Raw genomic sequence first — 17,221 nt, 5'->3', positions numbered from 1 at the left:
AAGATTTGAGTCTCTAGCTCAGGGTTCTGCCACCTTTCCTGTCAAAATAGACATTTTGCCATTAATCCGGCTCCGTAAGAGTAGAGCAGCAAAAATTGACATGACTTTTATCTGCCATAGAAAATCTGTTTCCATGTTAGACAACTAACAGTTTATTCGTATTCATAGTTTTTAAATTAGTTCATAAAGATAAATATTGGATTTTCTTCTACAGTAAACAAAAAGGAAAATAAATACATTTGAAGCTAATATGAATAAAAAGTCATTGTGTTGTGAAAATTCTATTCAAATATTCTTCATAAAAAACACTTAAGCTTCTAAGACTGGTATTTGCTATTATAGTGCATTAGTTAGTTCTTATATCTTTATTAAGACCCATTGTAGAGGGTTCAAACAGCCATGTGTGGCTCCGGAGTTGCAGGTTGCAGACCACTGCTCTAGACAAGACTGTCTGCTGTAGTTGCATTAAACAATGAAACTTCAATTTATTACATTAGCATGCAAAATACAATTCCTATGCAAAACCATCTGATTTGTGTAGTAAAAAACATCAGAGACCATATTCTTTTTTGTCCTTTCCCAGTTCTTAATAGGTTTGCAAGTCATTGTGTGTATTTGATCGTTAAACTAAAAGCTGGGATGGACCCCCTCAGTCCCCTTTACTTGTTTTTAACTGTAGTATTGAACCAACTTAATGAGAGCAGGATTTCTATCTATTAGCATCTGTCTTTAACTAGACTTTATCGATGGAAACCATTGAACAGCCCTTCATGCTGGGCCTTAACTGGCTGTTAAATAAAGACACCCATTTAGTTTTTATGTGTTTCTTTCTGTCACATAGAATATATTTTATTTCCCTGGGTGATTGATTCCATAAAACAAGGCTTGTGGTGATTTATTTTTGATAAGCCGTAACTGAGAGCTCAAGTATGTTTAAATGTTTTTAGAGTTTTCTGATTTACTTTTGGTATGGGATCAACAGTCGTTAGATCTTTCCTGTTGTAAATAATTTCTTCCTTAAGAAAAAGAAAACAAACAGAAATCATTAAGAGCCGCTGTGTTTAACGCGCCATAGGGGCGGAAAGACGTTTGATGGAGAAGTTTATCTTCTGTCACTTCCACATAACCTGTTGGCTAGAAAATCCCAATCACTTTATTCCACCTTTTACACTTACACATAGGGATGGGAATCGAAAACCGGTTCCTGTTAGAACCCGTTCCGTGTGTTCCAATTTCTTGGCACCTTTTGCCAGCTCGCTTAACGATCCTCTTAACGATTCCACGCAGCACCAGAGGTTAGCGCTGGGCAGCGCGACTTACGTCACGTTTTTTACGCAAGTTATGCACACAGCATTTAGTAAGCAACGTGGCCAGGTGTAAGTCTAGAACAGCAAAACAAAAAAATGGCGCCCCATCAGGTAAAGCAATGGAAAGATTGGCTTCATTCTAAGGAAGAGAAAGATGGCAACAAGGCGCTTTGCAATCATTGCAAAGTGGCAATAACATCCGTGGGAGGAAATATATCCAACATGCAGAAACACCTGCGCACACAACATGGCATACATTTTAACGAATGCCTTGTTTTTGATGCTTCCGGACAGAAGCTAAAGTTACGACCAGCATGAAAGGCAACTCTGGTGGTTAGTAGCTAGTTTATATCACTGGCTGTGCTTAATGTGGTTCCTGGTAAATCATATGCCATTTCTGAAAATAAACAGTTTCCTACATCTCTTTGGGGTTATTAAGGGAGTGTGCCTTTCTCGTTAATCCAGCCCTTCATTGCTAGCATGTTTAATTAGAACTACCGTTAGCTGGAACTCTTACATGATTCTAGTTATTGCAATGGATGTAACGAAACATGCTACGAAGTTGCTCTGCAGTTCAGGGAGCGAGAGAAAGGTTGAGCTCGTTTATTTAAATCAGGGGGAGATGAGTTTATTTCCCGAAATTGTACAGTAATGTTTTTTTATTAAATGGAATCGATACCAGAATTAAATAGGAATCGAATCATTTCACAGAATCGATAGGGGAATCGAATCGTTTCACAGAATCGAAAAGGGAATTGAATCGTTTCACAGAATCAAAAAGGGAATCGAATCGTTTCACAGAATCGAAAAGGGAATTGAATCGTTTCACAGAATCAAAAAGGGAATCGAATCGTTTCACAGAATCGAAAAGGGAATCGAATCGTTTCACAGAATCTTAAATTGAATCGTTTCACAGAATCGAAAAGGGAATCGAATCGTTTCACAGAATCGAAAATGGAATCAGATTGGTGAAAATATTAACAATTTCCAACCCTACTTACACAATAAAATATCTTCGGTTGTATTAGGACATTTTCATCGGATGTTTACTTTCAAAGAAGTTGGTTTTCGGATTGTAGCATTTGATCCTACGTCACAGTTGAGGGGGGTGTTCGCCTAATGGGTTACAGCAGTGCGCTTGTGCTATGAGAAGGTTGAAATGAAAGTACCTGATTGGATCCCCACAGCTTCCACTCAGGGTCCTTGATTGCCCCCTGGGCGCCGCACAATGGCAGCCCACTGCTACCCCAGGGGATGGATCAAAATGCAGAGAACGCATTTCCCCTTCATGGCTTCATGGCGTTTTTTTTTGTTGTTTTTTTAACGCACGCAGTCCTTTACGCATCAAAATATAATTTTTTTTCAAAGAGAACCTGCTTTTTATATGTTTTTACCTTTAATTAAAAGAATATGCAAATTTTTTTCTGAAATGAGTCGCTTTAAAGTGACCCATGAACCGTTCAGTCTTGCATAAAAGCAGCTGACTCTGCATCAGAAGCTCAACCTAAAGAGGCAGCAAGTGTTGACTCACCAACAGGCATTCGTGTAAATAAAGACAACATTTAGAGAGCGAGCGGCACTGAGTTTAAACAACCGCTGCTATAATTTGTTAACATGCATAACAGCTGAACTAGTCCTTTGTGACGTAACAGTGTAGGTTTTTTTGTTGTACGCTGATCCAATTCTCCTTCTTTTTAGACACTTTGTTCACTTTATTGTTTTGTCTCCTTTGAGTTTCTTTCATGAGCTCTGTTGCCATGTAACCATAAGAAAGTCCAGGAAGTTCATGTTGCCCTGCTGGCAGACAGTTGGCCTAAAAAAAAAACGCCTTAAAATGGGGCATGTGTGTTTCCATCCATCACTTTACTACAGATTTATCAAAGCTGAACTAAATGTATCACTAGTTATAACATCGAACAGCCACGTTACCTCCTACCCACCTTAAACAGACTGTTTTAGGTCAGATTATAGTTATTTATTGGATTAATTTCAGCATCATGAGCTAAAACAGTAAAAAAAAAAACATTTTGTTTTGTTGAACCTTCTCTATGGATGTGAATTTGCTTAAATAAAAACTAGAACCCTGAAAGGACAAGGTTTTATTTTTTTTAATCTGCGTAAAGGTAAAATATGTGAACGGTCTGTGTCCAGGATGTGTGGCATCTACAGAGACGTTAGCTGCCTTGGTTTTGATTCTAGACCTGGACATGTCTTTGATGGAGGGAAGGAAGGTTGGCCCTGATTGATAGTCATAGTTTTCATTTGGTTAATGAGCCAAACCACACAGTGACGGATGAATGTAGGACCAAGTTCACCAAGGCAGACTAGATCTTCTCCAGTTGCCACAGGAAGTAGATTGCCTGTTGGACCTTCTTCTGAATCATGTCTCTGTGAGAGAGAAGTAGGGATCAACTGATTATTTAGGATCAAACTGATTCCAGATATGCGCAGCCCAAATTTCTCTTTGGGACAATTTTTCTAGTCTATTTTGTAGGGCTGCATCTAATGATTATTTTGCAAATCGATTAATCTGTCAATTATTTTTTCAATTAATAATTGAATAGCAAAAGGTTCCTTAAAGAATACTGTTTACAAAATTAAAGAAGGCGAAACTACAACCTTTCAATGTGAGGAGTTCTGGATGGAGCATATTAGCATAAGATTTTTATCTTAAATGCAAAATTTTAACATATATGTTATTTAATTTTGGTATCATTGCTGCTCTAAGTGGGTCGCTCTGTCAGTTAAAAGCATGTTTTAGAGTCTCTATACTCCAGTTAACGATTCATTGATTACTAAATTAGTTGAGGATTATTTCAATAATCGATTAATCGCAATTAATCCCATTAATTGTTTCAACTCTACTATTTCGCTTCTTCTTCCTTCCATATGATAAAAAATTCAAGTCACAATTTAAACAAAAAAGAGAAAATAAAATTGCGAACAACTCAAAAATTTTTCTAGTTTTCAGATTGCATGAAGCGCAATGCTTGGATTGGCTGATTCCAATACAATAAAAATCCACTCATATTTAGCAGATGATGTATCCACCTTTTTCTGGTGAGGACTACTGTATATTTATCTGATATTAGCCCTTTTTTCCCCTTATATTTGTATTAGACAATATAGCAGATGTTTGCCGATTCTTTAATACATTCATTAACCTAGAGGTTATAGTTAAAGTTCTCATTAATCTGTTAATTCCGTAAAAATTCAAAGAAATATCCAGTGGACTTGGTTTCCAAGATTTGAAGACGTTTCTCCACCTCTCCAGGAAGCTTTCTCAATTCAAATGTCTGGATCCGCAGTGAGTTTGAGATTTATATAGACAAAGCCTTGTATTGCTTGGAAACATGCTTGTTTCCAAGCAATGGAAACAAGCTTGTAAACTTGTATTGCTTGGAAACAAGCAGGTCGTTGTTTCCAAACGACCAACATTGCTTGGTCGTTTGGTTCCATCGTTAGCCTGTAATATCTGATATCTGGATATCTGGAAGGGATCATGTCTATGATTGAATTGTATGTTTTTGGAAGCTGGAAAGCTTCCAAAAACATACAAGGATCCACTTTAAGGAACGATGGTGACGGAGGATGTGGGATTTCGGGTTAGAGAACTCGTCTCTGATGGATGTCAGTTCCTGCTTGGTTCCTCATGACTCAATGAACTCCTCCCAACAGAAACACGTCCAACGTAGAAAGATTCCTTTATCGTATTTCTATAATTTTATTAATGCAGCAAAACCTTAAACCGTGCAGTGAAGGGCTCCAGGATAAACATTTAATCATGAATGCTTATTATATACTTAAGCCCTCATAGTCCTTTTTTTTATAGTGGGCTAATACACTTAGAGCCCATGTGGCCATACAAGGCCTATGGAAGATATTTTAATTTTTGCGGCTCCAGACAGTTTTGTTGTTTTGGTCCAATATGGCTCTGAACAGTTTGGGTTGCCGACATTTACAAACAGTTCTAAACAATCTCTAAATTAAAAAAGATTAGCTGAAAGGATGGAGAACGTTTAGAACAGCCTCATATCTTCCCAGGAATGGAGATCCCAATGAATTTACTCCAAGGTGATGCGGTGTAATGTCAACAGAATTTCAAATAACCCAAAACCTCCATTACAGGGAACAAAGCCCTCCCTGGGGCTTAAACAGAAGAAATCTGAATCAATGCCCTTGGATATAAAAAAACAGAGTATGGTGCCTTATTTTAGAAAAAACAAATTAAACATATTAGTATAAACTGCCTCTTAAAGAAACTGCAGCGTCCAGTGGTTGAGAAGCGATGGTCTGAGCTTGTTTCGCGGCCATAGGACCACAGCATGGTGCAGAAAAAATGAGTAAGCCTCAAGTGGCCCAGTCAAAGTACAGATTTAAAGCCCTGTAGAAATAATGCTAAATACATTTCTTGTGATTTTTTCAGTTCAATACAAAAAAAAAAATATTATTCTGCAAAATCTGCAGAGCTGCAAATGGCTCTTTGGTTCTGTTTAATATACAGCATTTGGTAAATTATGTTTTGCCCTGTTTCTTTTTTTTTTTTTGCTTGTGGAGAATTTGTCTCCACCTTGGAAGATAAAAAAAAAAAAGTCACACACAAAAAGACATTTATGTAGTTTTTTCCCAAAGTGTGTTTAAAATGTCTTCTGTGTCAGCATAATACTGCAGAAAAGCATTAAAATCAGGCTAAAGCTTAGAGGATATGATGCTTGCTAATATAGACCGCTATTTAAATGAAGAATAAATCAAACGACCTTCAAGAAAGTTTGGATGTGTTTTATTGTGTCTGATAACATGTTATCTATCTTAACATGACAAAACATTTGATTGAATCTGATCTAAAAGTTGAACTCCTCTGTAATAAGCCTTATTAAGTTACAGTAAACTTTGATCTATTTTATCTGTTTTTATTATTTATCTTGCTCAGTGACCTGTTTACATAAACCCAAAATGTTCCCTTCCTTCACAAACATCCTAACAAATGCAGGCTCTTAAATTCATTTAAATATGCACATCCACCCAATACGTCCGCCCACGCGCAGCAGAGCCTCAGGATGATAAACCTCATCCAATCCGCCGTTAAACATCCACAGCTGCGTCTTTTACAGCTGTGGAGTCAATTCCCTGAAAATAAACCCAGGATGTACGCCTTATCGATCCATGAGGCAGTGCCACGCTCCACGCCTTTTTACAGCGTGGGAGCGGACCCACTCCACCGTCTCCTCCGGCGCAGTGAAGTTGTTGCAGGGATCGGAGTGATTTAATACAATGTCAGTAAACATGACCGCAGCGTTAGCCGTTTCCCACACGGCTCCCTGCAAAGGTCAGCCTCCCTGGTGTCTGGCTGTGAAAACAGAAACTCTGTTTGAGTATGTTTCTCCAGAGTTCTCCTAACGCTGTGATCTGCCTCAGTTGCTCTCAGATTGGTTCAAATAGCTTTGTTTTATTTTTCATAAAAAGGCTAATTACAGCTGTAAAGAAAAGACCTTAAAGTAGTTAATAGGGTGGACCCTAATCACTCAGATTGTTTATTAGTGGAGTAGTCGATTCTTTTTTTCTGATGTCTTTCTTTTAGGCCTGCAGCTTTCTCACATTTGAACTGAGGTCAGAGATGCAGGCTGGTGTTATCCAACCGTCTCAGGCTTCAAAGCTGCCATTTGGCCTGCTGGGAGCACTGAGGTTATAAACCTGGGGGTGGGTCAGGTGTATCCTCTCCTGTGATTTAGGGTTATGTGTTCAAAGATCAGGATACGGGTCACGTTTAACTAGACTCCGGGAGGAAATTCTTCAGATGTTTTAAAATCAAAATAATGAGAAATTCAAAACACTTTAAAACATCTAGTCCCAGCCGGAGGTTTGCTTTCAGTCATCGATGGTGTGAATGCTGTAGTGGATACACTGGCTGGGAATTTCAACATTACACAGAACCTTGATTATATAAATACACATTATTATATTTCGTTAAAAGTCCATTAAACAAGTTGGCTTCCTCACATAGGAAGCAACATCTATCAGGTTTTTCTTTTAACATGAAGTTCATGGTTCAACTTGAAATCCGATCCTAAACTGAACTGTTTTTATTTTTTAGTTCCGGTGAAACTAAACAAAGCTGTTACACTCAGATGAAACAACCCAGGAACCAAAGGCAACTCAGGACTGCAGTGAACTAAACAAGCAGAAGTATATCAATCATTAGTGACGCCAATTTTGTATCAAAGCGGACTAAAGTAGTTTGAAGCAAATCCGTTTTTCATCTGGGAGTTTTGAAGAAGACAAATTGATTGTGGCTCGAAGGAGTCAACCCAATTCTGTGGGACCATTCATCATTTCAAGCACGGTAGTGGCAGCATCATACTGAGGGTTTGATTTAGAGATTTTGGGCTGATATTAAGTTTCTGCTCTTGTATTGGCATTGGTAAATACATTGAACGCATTTCCGCTTCTATTTTCTATTGATTGATGATGTTTGGTTTGATTTTTCTTAAATGTGATCATTGTGTAATATTGCCGTCAAAAAATAGCGCCTGTAAAAATTGGCAGCACAAATCAGGAAGACTGTCTAATCTGTTTCACTTTAAGTCGTACCGGTAACCGAGGACGACTACCTCCAGCAAACAAAACAAATTGACGCCAAACAGCTGAAACCTGGAGACTAGGGTGCTATGAAAGGAAAATATTCCTAAACACATTTGATGTATCATTTATTATCGTGCTCAATTTCTAGTGTTGAAAACCATTTTGATTTAAGGTCTTAAAAATGAATTAAAATTTGTTTAGATAAAAATGGGTGAATTGTGATTTTTCTTTTTCATTTTTTTCTCCATTGGGACGTTGACAAATTTGAATATGATTAAATGCTGAATGTTTATTAAGATAAATCACACTTCTTTATGTAACTGCTGTCCTGAAGACGCCTGCTTTAAAGTCGTAGGGAAGTCATATTTAAATGTCAAACCATTCTTGCTTAAACATGTATATAAATGTACTCTTGTACAAATTGTCCCAAAAGTTAGAACATTTCTATTTCAATCTGAAAAAGTCACACGAAGAGAAAAGACAATTAGAAGAAATTTATTGACACAATTACTCTGTGGCGCTCAGACCTCGGCAGGAAACATAGAGCTTAATTTTTTATCGATATGGATGAACAGGAGTAAAGAATAGGGCTGTTTTCCCCCCAGGCCTGAAACTGGTGGTGGAGTGGAGATAGATGAAGTTGGTCAGTCTGTAGACTGCTGGTTAGCGAGACGGTCTGCTGAGCTTTATGGAGAGATCCAGTAGACTGCGTGAGCTGATAATAGAGCTTCACTCAGGGACCTGGAAGATGGAGATCCAGCTTGGTTGAGAGAACCTGTCCATGATGAGCAAGCATGGAGCGACAGTGGAGAGGAAAAACTCCACCGCTCAACATGGTGGTCTTCTGCCGGACCGGTTAAGATGAGACGCGGAATGCAGTTTGAGTCCGGGAATGATGAAACCCGATGAAGCTTTAGCTGCAATTGTGGAGGAGGGGCTGGAGGTGGGTTGAAACGGGTCAGACAGCGCATCCCCCACTTAGAAGCAGACCAGCAGATCGGAGGCCTTTAAAGATGGAGTTGGATGCTGATAGGCTTTGGTGGAGGTGTGGTTTAAGGCTAATTGATTGAGTCGCAGGTGGTCGCTTCGTTATCTTATGCAGGCCAGTTATTTTACACATCAGCTTGTACACCTAAATTCAACCAATCATATCATATCTGCCACAACAATCCCGCCCCCTTGATAAACAACCAATCACATTCACTTTATTCACTCGTGTAAAGTCGGGCACCACTCGGGACAATTCGGAAATGCAACGCTTGGAACAGCCGCTTCCCTACGACTTTAAATCTGTAGATTTTATCAAGAATAGTGTTTGGGACTGTGGGGCTCCAATTGTGTTTTTTTGTACCATCAGTTATCGTTATCACAATAGTGCCACAAATACATGTTGATTGAAACAATTCTGTTGCATTTGCAGATCAGCCTGTCAAGTTCTGCATGACCTAATGTAACCTTAACCTGTATGACAAGGAAAACAACAAATCAACTGATCTATACCGATTCTGCTCATGAAGAGTGGTTTAATATTGAGCCATTATTATACCCACTTTATTGACGGCTTGAGTAGTAATTGTTTTATTTGTTTATTGAGCCTATAGGCTTAAGCATCTGACCAATATAACAAATTAATTCCCATTTTAAGTTCAAGCCAACATCCTACAAATGGATGTTAGGGCTGCAACTAGCAATTATTTTGCAAATCAATTAATCTGTCGATATTTTTTGCGATTAATGGATGCATAATCGGATAGCCAAAGGTTCCTTAAAGAATTAAACCAGGTGAAACTACAACCTTTCCAATTAAGGAGTTTTAGATTGAGCATATTGAGTATTAAGTGGGTTGCAGGTAAAGGCATCTTTATGATTAATCGATTACTAAATTAGTTGAAGATTATTTCAATAATCGATTTATCACAATTAATCCAATTAATTGTTTCAGCTCTAGCATTATTATTGATATATTTAATTATGTTTACACCAAACATAATTAAAAAGTAGCAGAATAATTAGGAATTTACTAGAGGACCTTGGTAATGGATTCATAGCCAGTCTCTCTTTTTTTGTTTTTAAAGTAAAATCTAAAGATCTGAAGGTTTTCTTCTCTCCGTGTATTAGTTTATTTCCCTGCAGTGTGTGACAGCCCCCTGTTTATCAACATTTTACTCTTCCTGCTTTATTGGGATCGTGCCTTCAGGAGCAGCAGTATATCACTCCAAGGATGTTTTTGAGCAACAGTGGAAATTATAAATCACCTCTGTTGAGCCGAGGAAGCAAGCAGAGGAGTGTTTTGGAGGCCGATGAGGGGGAGGCGTCTGATGGTTACAAACGGGACCTCTCCCACTTTAATCTTTGTGTCTGGCGTTTCGACAAACATTGTGCTTCCTTTCGGTTGTGATGTAACGAGTCGGCAGGTTTATATGTAATCTGAATATAAAGAAACTGACTTCTGTGCATCAGAATAAAGTAAAAAAAAAAAAAAAACAATCCACAACCTTCTTCCATTCCTCCAGGACCTTTAACTTGAGTTAAACTTCTGAATCAGTCATTCTTGTGTGTTTGGAGTCTAATCGAAGGTGACTCTTGCAATCCAAGGGCTCAGTGATTGCATTAATAAAGGGATTTGTTCAGAAGGGAGGTTCAACATTTGCCTATCTCCAGAATGCTTGCTTAAGCCCTGCTGGGAGCAGAGGAATTTGCATGTTTGCATGATGCTTCTCTCCTATCAATCTGCCGCACACTTGAGGAAAAACGGGATAGAGTCGGAGCCTCGGAGAGAAATTGGGGTTTTGCTCTTGGGTCACAGTCAACACTCTATGTCCTCTTCCTCTCTCTGCAGCCATCCTTTAGTTTTAGATCACTTCAGCTCCTAGAAATAGCTGAGCTGTTATGATCATGAGCTTTTAATGTTTACGATTTGTTGCTTTTACCTGCATCAAAAAAGGTTCAATTACATTAAATAAAAACTGTAGTGTTGATAGCAGAGATAATACTCATTCTTATAAATAGCAAGGCCTCGATTCTAGGTGTTTGTTTGGAAATTGATCCATTAACGTCTTTTTCAAGTCATCCATTTCATCCAATTATGTGAAATCCAGTTTTATTCCAACAACACATTACATAGTATCATGCGATACAGCCAGATTCAATATAGCGTTTAAATCCTGCTAGTAGAAAGGTTTTTATCACAGGAAGAGTTAACTGCAACTTGTCATTTACTTTTGCTGACGAGAGGAACCAGCATGAGCCGCTGTCTGACTAGGGGTTTTAGAGGACTGAACGAGTCACAAAAAAGAAAAGGTGGACAGGAGGGAAATCATTTGTATGGATGTAACAGTTCAGTCTGTAATTTTAACACAGACACTGGACTAGATGTACCTTCTAGGAGGCAAACAAACAAAGAGTTAATGGCAGTAATTGCTCTGTCCACCTGAAAACAGATGCCACCACATTTAGAAACCCTCAATTTGGTCTACTTATTTCAGAATAAAGAAGAACAGGTAGTTTGTGACAGCAGTAGTTCGTCATTAATTCATTTAGAAGAAAAACAGAGGGAACGTTTTTATGAGGGTACACAAATTAAGAGGAGCAACACCCTCAGTTTTTGGCTTCATGTGCGAATAAATGGTTAAAAAACAGAAGTAGGGGGTATCCTCTTGGAGAAAGACAGTTTATGGCATAATTGTCTCTATTAAAAGCGCCATCCAGAGAAAAGGGGATGCAGGTAAAATTAACCAGGAGGATTTAAAAAAAAAACAACCTTGGTAAACACAAATTATATTATCACATTAAAATGCATAAATGGAGAGTAGTAGGAGATAAAAGTGGAGGTAGGAAAAATAAGTCTTCCAGGAGTGTAGGAATAGTTATTGCTCTGCGTGGAAGGGACGCCCTGTACTGGTCTTTATTAAAGCAGAATGGAAGAAGTCTCGGACCGAACACACTGTTAATCTCAGCGATGAGAAGGAGGTATTGCTGTTCATTACATTTTGTACTTTATGCATCATTCCTTTTTGCAAACTGAGCCCTGCAGGCTCCACAGCAATCAAAAACACATATTCTGTTTTTTTTTCTTTGTTAATTACCTTGTTGGGTTTCTATAAGGCCAAATCCCATGAATTTTAGATCGCTTAAAAAAATCTGTGCATAACTGGGATAACCTTTTAAACTGAATCCATTACAAAAATTCCTGCCTTTGGATTTCCTTGCATCCTTTAGACACTCAATCCATTGAACCTGAAAGCATCTGTCAAACATTGTGGTTGACCATATACTTCCTTTTTTCTATATAAGGATGTAATCTGGAGTAGAGAGGTCTCTCAACAAACTAACTTACTGCAGATAATAACTAGCTTGTAGAGGGCATTTTAAAAATGCTGCCTCATATCGTCTATGTGCTAACATTTAACCCTGTACATTCAGGATATTCCTTACTGTTTCCGAGGTCGGTTGACATGCTAACAAATTGGTATAAAAGTGAAGCAGAGGTGTTCAGTCTGATAGGGTCCATCACATAAAATGAATCGTATAGACGACTTTGGATCATATTCTTTTTGTAGTAAAGCTTATCATGGCTACCTTGAACAATAAACTGCTATGTCCTGGTTTTTGTTCTAGAAAATTGTCCAACTGATTCTTAACAGATTCTTAAAGCCAATATGACTTTTTCTTCTCCATTCACATGATAAAAATGACAATGAAAACAAATGTTACACACTAAAAAAATGTATTAGCAAAGCAAACAAAACATTGATGGATAGCTGCATCATACACTTCACATGATCTCATGACAAGGCTGCAGAATGCCATAAGGAATCGGCAAACTCATGCAGGTATCGGCTGATGCTGAATTGAGAGAAAAATGCTAATATCAGCCGGCCATTATATTTGATCTGTCTGTATTACCGGTATATTCAAATTAAAGTGGATCTCTACCCAAATTTTAAAGCTCCATTTAGACTACCGTTTTGAAACCGTGCCGAGATCGGTCTGAGCATGGTAACCGAGTTAACTGTTAAGTGTAAACTACGACAAAAGGTTAATCAGCCTTTTTGCTAACTCCATTAACAGAACCTGTTCCTTTTCGATGTCTAGTAACTCTAGATCCATATCTGTGACCGTGATATCTTGCAGGTGCGCCATTGTTGTTTTGGCAAAGAAACACTCCGGCCGGCGCTGCCGTCGTTCTCGTGACCATCCGCCGAAGTTCTTGCGAGTTCTCACTTTGGCGGGAAACTGCTGTGCATCCCTAGAAATCCCAGACCAACGGTGCCGAAGCGTTTCAGCAAAACTTGTTCGCGACCAGACCCAAGCGACGTTTGATGTGTCCAGTTGCAGAAGTATAATCCGATCTTTAGACTGAGTGATGCTGAAATACTGCCATAGAGGGAAGAAGAGCATGTTTGGAAAAAATTTTTACCCAGGATGAGGATAAACCAGAAAGCCTCAGAAAACCAGCCTCAATTCTTAGCCATTACATGCCAAGCGTGTGTCCTGGTAGTGTTTATTTTGTTCTTTTAGAGTTTAAAGAAAGTTTTTTTGCAGCGGGGGTAATCGGCAGACGCAAACATTGTGGTTCATTTTTGCCACTGGCTTTCAGTATTTACTCACATATCCATTAACCTGCCAAATTCAGAAGCTCTACCTCCTGTTTCAGCAGACAGCTATGTTCACATTGTTTATCCTCCTCCTGCAAAGGCAATGACTGGATGCAGGTAGCCAGGTTTCCTTAGATAGAAAACGTCTAGCCAGTCTGTCTACATGATGTGATGGAAATGCCTCTGTAGGTGCCTTAAAATAAAATGAATTGTGAATTTTCTAAATCAGAGAACCAAAAACATCAGATCAGGTAAAGTGTTCACTAACAACTTTAAGCTTAGTTAGCTGTGGTGTTTAAGGGAAGCTCAGACTGCAGGAAAGCATCACTCTGGGTCACATGATCTATTAAGCAAAGGATTAACCTTGGCTCACACCGACTCCAGTCTTACCGTTGCGGTGCGGTGGGTGCGGCGCCGCAATGATTCCAAGTCATTAAAAAGACGTAAACCTCTCTCACCGGCTGCTGAGCTGTCCGGCTGCGGTTACCGAGACACTCCGGCGCTGCAGAAAATTCCGCAAGAAAGCTATCCTTGCGGCGTGCCGGAGCCCTCCGCAACAAGCTCTCGCAAATATCCTTATTTGGGCCGTGTTATCGTGTGAAGTTACGTGAACTCAAGTGAACTTCTGTTCTCGCGAGTTAAATCTCCAGACCTGTTGCCGGAGCCGCAGAGCCGCACCACACCGTAGTCAAAAGGGCGGTGTCAGAGGGGGTGTGCGGGAGTTGCGGTCTCCGTCGGCTCGGTAACCGCACCGGAGCCAGTGTAAGCAAGGGGTCAGACCCTCTCAAAGTTACAAAGTCGAGTTTTTGAGAAGAGCCGCCCGTCATATTGACCATCACCGTATATGTAAAGTGCTGTATATGTCAAGCTAATGTTTAGACATCGCTGTTTTGAAAGCTTTTTACATCTAGATATAAGATAATGGTGCTTTTACTGAATTGGAAAGATCTAAAATATTTCGAATTTCTCCCTATCGCTGTCAATCTGCAAAGCTGCCTGTTCCGGTCAATGGACGTTTTCTTAGTGCAGCTAAATGTTTGGTGTTTTTTCCCTGACTCTTCAGGATATTAATCAAAAAGAGATTTATTGACAAGTAGTTTTTTTTTAACACATATGAGGGATATAAGTCTGTGGTAAGATGCTACAGATAAATACATTCGGCGACCATTTGGAAATATGTTGTACTTTACAAGAAAGAAGGAAAATGTGAAGCTTTTTGCAGACAGCAATATGAAATTGAACTAAAGACTCTTTCAATTTGCTGAGATATTCATGCTATTGAAACAAACAAAATATATACATACAAAAACCCCAAAGCATCCTGATTTTTACCTGAGAAATTCTTTCTCATACGTTCTGAAGGTCTAAGTCACTCCTTGAGTGTTAAAGATAATTTGTCCATTAGCAGATCCCCCTGGCAGCCAATAAGCTGATTCACGGTTTCAGTGGGGGATGTGGGTCACTGTGCTCCTGCTGCACAGTCCTTCCTGCTGTGAGTGGCAGCTTACAGTAGCAGAGGCTGCCCTCACACATCCCTAGAGGAAGGACCGTCTATTGTTGTCCCCGTGGCGCTCATTTCAAGGTGTCCCTTTACACAAGCCGATCGGGTCCCTCGTTACAAACGACAGCATAGAAAGACACAACATGTTTTTAGCTGCTGCTTCCTCTATTTTTATATTTTTCTTATTATACAGTCAGACTAAAATTAGAAGAAGCCTAAAGGGTTAGATAATCAATGAATCCATCTTCTTTTAACAGCTATGCTTGTTGATGAATTGAGTGTCTTTGTTTTACTGCAGGCTCCTTTGTCGCCAATCCACAGATGTGGCTCAGTGTCTCCTGGATAAAGACAAATAGAGGGTCACAGAGAGGCTGGGCTCCTACTGTGATAATACTTATCACCTTAACACCGGAAGACTCCTTTGCAGTGTCCTTCCCAGCGGTCTAAAAGCGTGACAGGGCCATTGTTTCACAGATGTTTGCCACTTCCTGGGCAGTAACGTTCACTGGTTTTTTTTGGAGGCTTGTATTAGGTTAAGTTTTCATACTTGAACGTCGGATGTTAGGAGCAGGGATGCGGTCCCCTCGTATTTCAGGGACTTTCCCTTGGCGGGGGGCACGTGATGCGGTGGGCCTGGGTAAGGAGGGCCAAGAGTGGTGTAGATTTCTTTGGTATGCTGTCCCCTCTCAGCTCTGTCTCCTCTGACGGTCTGGCATGTAGTCATAACCCAGTCATCTTTAAGACCAGACCTTTGCAGTAAAGATCAAATACCGTATTTTCACGACTATAAGGCGCACTTAAACGTCTTTTTTTCCCCTCAAAATGTGCGGTGCGCCCTATGGTGCGGTGCGCCTTATGTGTGTTGTAACTGCGACTTTTGAGACCACCTCATTGAGGAGATGATGAAAGAGTGGCTGAATGTAAGGAGACCAGGTGTTTTTTTCCCACTCATCACCATCGCTGTTAATATGTGACTCCATGCGTGCCCATCTCACAGCTGATGTCAAAAACATGGGGAAACAAATTAACGCTGTGCTCGCTGTTCAACCGCTCGACATCGGTGTGAACCGGACCCAGCAGGTGCAGCAGAAGCAGCGAGTTTACATGCAAAGTCAATGGTTGACGCGCGTATAGGTGCAGCAAAAGGTCCCGAGTGTGTTTTGAGCTGCAGGTGCAGCACGTCGGGAGCGTTTAAGCATTTGACGCACCGCCAACGGGCAGCTGCTGCTCGAGATGGAAAAATTGAAGTTTTGCTGCTGGACGCGCCGCATCAACCAATCAGAGAAGCTGATCTGGGAGCTGACAGCGAGACAGACACAGCGCTCTGATGACATATGATATTAACGCAAATGAAACGGGCTGGATGGGTGAGGAGATGATGAAAGGCAGGTGTATGTGAGGAGACCAGGTGCTTTTTTCCACGCATCACCATCGCTGCGTGCCCATCTCACAGCCGATGTGAAAAAAAGATGAATCAAATGAACGCTGTGCTCGCCGTTATCCCGGGGGTCTGACAAAGGAACTTCAACCGCTCGACATCGGTGTTAAGCGGCCGTTCAAAGTAAGGCTGCGAGCGGCGTGGGAGCGATGGATGACAGACGGAGACCACAGTTTCAGGATAAGTGGAAGGCAGCGCCGGGCAGATTACGCCACCGTTTGCGGATGGATTGTAGATGCTTGGACTAACGTGTCTGTTGGCTCTGTTGTTCAAGCTTTCGCAAAAGCCGGCATTATTTCTGAGGAGCTGCGCTGCACGGAAAGTGACTGACAGCGAAGAAGGGGAAACTGTCATGTCTGATTTAGCGCAGCTGTTTAATTCAGAAACAGAGGATGATGACTTTGATGGGTTTGATTAATACTTTGTAATAAATACATGAATAAAGCACAATCATACTCAGTTTTGCTCCCGCTCTATTTTTCTACCTGAAAACTTAATTCAACAGCAGCCTCTGGGCCGGGTCTCCTCCTCTTCACCGCGGTGGCTGGCAGGTGTTTTTTCATCTAAATAATCTAAATCTTGCAGCTATATTTGCTGTGATCAGTGGGAATAAAGTAGTTTTAATATGTTTTTAAGTGAGAAAGGCCACCTGAAAACTTCATAATTGCAGTCAGTTCATCCAGATTATCTATTTCTGTCGGAGGCGCTCAGACCCCCACATACCAACGGTACACCGACAGTAAATCCCTTCAACAGCAGCCTCACCGCGGTGGCTGGCAGGTGTTTTTCATCTAAATAA

General features: G+C 40.2%; 1 protein-coding gene across 4 annotated transcripts in view; it reads left to right on the top strand.

Annotated features, from left to right (window-relative positions):
• stim2b (stromal interaction molecule 2b) overlaps positions 1 to 17,221 on the top strand; it is a 75,234-nt gene that overhangs the window by 2,861 nt on the left and 55,152 nt on the right. The gene's annotated exons all lie outside the window — the stretch shown is intronic.

The sequence above is a fragment of the Cyprinodon tularosa genome, unplaced genomic scaffold, assembly GCF_016077235.1.
Source record: "Cyprinodon tularosa strain WSP-4 unplaced genomic scaffold, ASM1607723v1 ctg76, whole genome shotgun sequence".
In the NCBI taxonomy this organism is placed as follows: Eukaryota; Metazoa; Chordata; class Actinopteri; order Cyprinodontiformes; family Cyprinodontidae; genus Cyprinodon; species Cyprinodon tularosa.
This window is presented reverse-complemented; position numbering and strand designations above follow the sequence as displayed.